This window comes from Lathyrus oleraceus, chromosome 6, assembly GCF_024323335.1.
Source record: "Lathyrus oleraceus cultivar Zhongwan6 chromosome 6, CAAS_Psat_ZW6_1.0, whole genome shotgun sequence".
NCBI lineage: Eukaryota > Viridiplantae > Streptophyta > Magnoliopsida > Fabales > Fabaceae > Lathyrus > Lathyrus oleraceus.
In genome coordinates this window covers 468073595-468078796 of record NC_066584.1, presented here as the reverse complement: position 1 = coordinate 468078796, position 5202 = coordinate 468073595, and positions in this window count along the sequence as shown.

Here is a 5202-nt window from a genome sequence, read left to right as displayed (position 1 = left end):
AAACATGCATATGTGAAGTTTCCAAATTTGGCCGATGTTCAAGCCCTTCTGTTTCATTGATGCAAGCTCCAAATGATAAAATCTTCAACATGAAAGTTGTATATCTTTTCAATAAAATCAATTTGGACTTAAATTTTGCATCATTTGGATTTTTAATGAAGAAGTTATGGGCACTTGAAGTTGGACTTTTTCTCATTTCAATGCATTTGGCCCAAAGTGATCTATAATGTTTTTCATTATCACATGTATTTCTTTTGAGATTTTGCAATTTTTCTAAACATAACATTTGAATTATACACAATAATCTTTCCAATTCATTAAGTCTCACCTCAAAATCATGAAAAATGAATGAGTTATGTTCTTGGGAAGTTGACCTAAAATTAGGGTTTCAGTCAAAATGACCTATAATGTCTTGGAATGGATGATGACCTTCCAAGCTTCAAATCAAATTTTGATGAACATGAAAGTTGTTCATATTGTCCTTAAGAACATTTATTCTCTTGGGGTCATCTCCATTTGACCAACACATAAAAAGTTAGGTCTCAGTGTATTTCAAAATAGTCAGATGAATTGACTGATCAACTTCTCAAGTTCACACCTCATATCTTGATGAATTGATGATTTAGGACACTCAAATAAGCTCAAATATGCATGAAATGGTGAATTAAAGAACTTCCCTTGATTGCATTTGATCATGGACTGAGGTTGCTTCATGGGCAAGGCACAATTGATGAATAGATGGATTAGGGTTTCCTTGGCGAACAAACCTCAAGCCCTTTGACTTGCTTTGATCAAAATGATGAATTGAAATACTTGGGAGGCATATTTGATGGATGAGAGCTTTGGGAACCATTACCATGTTTGCTTTCATCTTCTCTTGACCATATCATTGCACAAAGGATCTCTTAGGAGCTTTAGACCTTGTGACTGCTCAAGCTACAAACAAGAAATGCTAGTGACATATTTTTGTGCTTTTGAGTTAATAAAATGAGAAAAGCAATGATATACAATTCAAGCATGCTTGGTGATCTCGAACCACTCACAAGAGGTCCCACCCAAAGGCAAAGGGAACCAAGATGCTTATGATCCTTGAGGCTATGCAAATGAAATGTTATGATGCCATAAGGGATCTTAGGGCCAAAATTAGGGTCTGACACATATGTTCCATACAAAGCAAATTGATTCATTAATCAAGCGAATACTTTTCCTCCATACACACGGAAGTACCTTCGCATCCAAGCATCACCACATAACTCATTTCCATGACCTAGATTGGATTTCTAAGTCATTAATCGAGTTATATTTCTAAGGTTTCCTCACTCATATACTTATAGTTTTACTCATATTATACATACATACAAACAAGCAAATCATAGTCATAAAATAAGTGCAATCAACACAAAAATAATTCGTAACATATATCATAATGGGATTCATAAACATTCTTAACCAATTCATAACCAATACCCAAACAATAAACATGGCACAAACATGATTTCCTCTCACATATTGATGAGGTATTAAACTAACTTTCCAATATATCTGAACTCACATTTATCGTAGTTACCATTCCCATTTTATGGTGGAAACAAAGAAATAATTCATAAACATATATAATAGTATAATCGCACAAATAAAATTATAATTAGCAAATAGTCATGATTTTATCTCACCAAGTAGTAGAGTATTGAACTATCTTTTCAACGCACCTGACCGCACCTCATTTCGAGTTACGAAACTCATTTTAGAGTGAAACAAGGGAACCGAACGATTGTTGTCATAAACCAATTGATTGACATAACCTTATGATAAGATTTTCTCTAAAAAGGGATGGACCAATCGATTGGTCCATGGTGTCAATCAATTGACACCTACAATTTTTCCAAAAATCACACTTCTAACACATGTCTTTTTCCATCCTTTACCACCCTAAACCATTCCAAATCATAGACTAACATATTCAAGCATTTCCTAACATGAATTCAATATCATACAAGGATGTATAACCAAATATGTTCTAATACCTTCTTAACCTCATTAATATCCAACAATCCAACTTATTCTATATTCTTATAACACATATTAACTTCATTATTGTGAAGCTCTAACCATAACAACACAACTCATGTATTCAACAAGTCTTAATAACAAGAAACAACAACAAGAACATAATTTCTTCACATATTCTCATAACATCCATACAATATTAATACACAACAACACAACATATCATCATGGATTACTATCAATAACACAAAACATAGCAAGAATCATGTTTCAATCATCAATTCCACTAACATATCAAGAATCACAAAACCCTAAAACCCAAATTTTCATGCAATTTCTCCAAAGTTACAACTATCTAAGAACTCACCTCTAACAAGGAATATGATTATGAAAATGAGATTAAGTTGTTGATGATGATGATGATAACTTCCTTGAGTTCTCTCTTCTCTTTTCCTTTCTCTCTTTCTCTTCCCTTCTTTTCTTTCCTCTTTTTCTTTTATAGTTTTCTCTCTTTCTCCTTTCCTTATCATATATATATATATATATTATATATATATTATATATATATATATATATATATATATATATATATATATATATTAATATCTCTATAGAGATTTTGTCTTCTAGTATCACTTGACCAATTATTAATGTTATCAAAATGTCTCTTCTTGTACTTATTAATAAAGATCAGTCTCCTTGAGTAAGAATTAAGCTCATTTGAATTCATTAAATACTCTATTTGTCCCAATTTACAAGAAATGGAGTATATAGGAACTCAGTTGGTCTCAATTGATAACAAATAGAGCACATAAGAGCTCAATATATCTCAACTGACAATAATTAAAACACATAGGAGCTCAATTTGTCTCAACTGACAATACTTAGAGCACTTTAGAGAATATGGAATATTACATTATCCCTCCTTATATTTAAATTTGTATTTGAATTTCTTCACTTCATAGAAATAAACATTTCTTGCATCACTGTCCTAGGTTAACACTTCACTTTGCTTTAGTTCAATCCTATGACATACTCAAACTTCCAACTTCTTTTAATTGACAACTTCCTTCATAAATTTCCAAACTCCTTGACTTAATCATACTCTTATTGTCAATATTTAATCAACTTCTAACATTTCCCCCACTTAATTCATCTGATAGATCACTCTGTATCGCTTGGTCATAGATCTTTCAAGACTCTACGACTACCTTTTATTGCATTGAGTTAACTAAAACCAATGATTCCTTACCTATAAGTAATACTGATGACTCTTCTCTTATAAATCCTTCAACACTTGCAACAAGTTTTATAATATATATATATATATATATAATATATATATATATATATATAATATATATATATATATATATATATATATATATATATATATATATATCTTTATCATTTTCACATGATCTAATACTATATACTATTAGTGTATACACCTGATGTTTCACTTCTCTCGTACAACCCCAAATAAGATCGCACACTTGGTACGAGATTGTCTTACTTCAATTTATATGAGGAGAAAGAGAGAACTCCTTTTTTCGCGGCTGGAAAATTACAAAGTCGTCATCATCCTTTTTTCGTTCCGAATGAACAGGGAAATAATGATAAACCTATAAATTAAGGGGAGAGACTAAGGTTCAGAATTCGGTTAATTAAAGGGACGGTGTTAGACACCCCCTCACCTCCATTGTACTCAATGTGATCCTCCTCTATTTCTAGGGTTAGTGTATATTTCTAAGGGAATGTTATACTTATGTTATTTATTATTTGCTTAAGGTATTTATTTGCAAATAAAATTTTATTATTAAGAGGAAATAGTTTGATTAATATAGAGGGACAAAGAAAATGATTTTTGTTATTGTACTCGCTAGAGTGCTACAACTCTATGCCTACGTATATTCATGTTTGATGAAGGATCAGAACACCGTAGTTATCTAAAAAAATATTTATTTGTTTGTTTGTTTGATTTTATATCTTAAAAAGGTTCTCAACGCATCGGGGGAGGAGACATTGTTTGATTTGGAAATGCCTTAATTCACAATGGAAGAGGACTTAAGATTTGAATGTGCGAAGGTTGATTTTAGTTGATATGTTGATTCTAAAATGTTATGATTTCTTTGATTTAGAAATTAGATTAATATTCAATGTATTTAATTATTTAGTAAGATAAGAAAATTGGATAAGTTATATATAAAAAAACAAAAGATTAATTTTTTAATTATATTAATCCTAATTACCAATTTTAATTAGACTTAATAAAAAAAACTTTAATGCTATCCCAAAATTAATCCTAATACTAAATGTTCTATAATTGTCTTAATTAATTAATTAATTAATTAATTATATTTTTTCTTTTTTTATTTTTATTTATTTAAGAGAATTATATTAATTTAATTATTAATAGATTATTTCTAATTCTAATTAAACTATCAATCCTAATAAAATATTAACTAACTAATTTTTTTATTTATATTTTTTATTATAATAAGATAATCAACCCCAAATTGTTTTAGTTAAACTAAATACTACTAATGTTTTCTAATTAATTATTTAAAACTTAATTAATAATATAAATAATAAATAGAAAAAAAGGTGTATAATCAATTAAAAACAATGTGCCAAGTAATGTGAGGTGTGTGGAAAGCAAATAACCCAGACCCATTAGCCCAGAAGCCCAGGGCGTTGCATGGACCAACCCAAGAAAGTCAACGTTTGACTCTCAATTGAGAGCGTCAGATGGGTTGATTGAGGGAGTCAACGTGATCATCTAATGGGCGTTGGATGGAAGGACTAAGAAAAGTAAGCAAAACGGAGGTATGATATTTGAGTTCAACATGGGGGATAGGATGAGTGTGTCTACATGGAACTGGTCAAAGTCATATGATCGAAGGGGTCTGAGCCAAGCCACGCGTCTCTGGTCAATTGCACGTGGGGTGAGTACTTAAGGTACTTCCATGTATAACCACCCTCATTTCTTTCGTTCTCTCTCTTCTCTCTCTCTCTCTCTCTCTCTCCTCTCTCTCTCTCCCTACCCTTTCCTCTTTGAGCCACCATTTAAGCCATCCTTAACCGCCCAAATACCTCCCTACAACCTAGATCTTCGATTGAAGCTCAACCGGAATCTTCAAACATTCAACCACAAACCCAAAAATCCTTTTAGAACCATATAACCCTAACCTC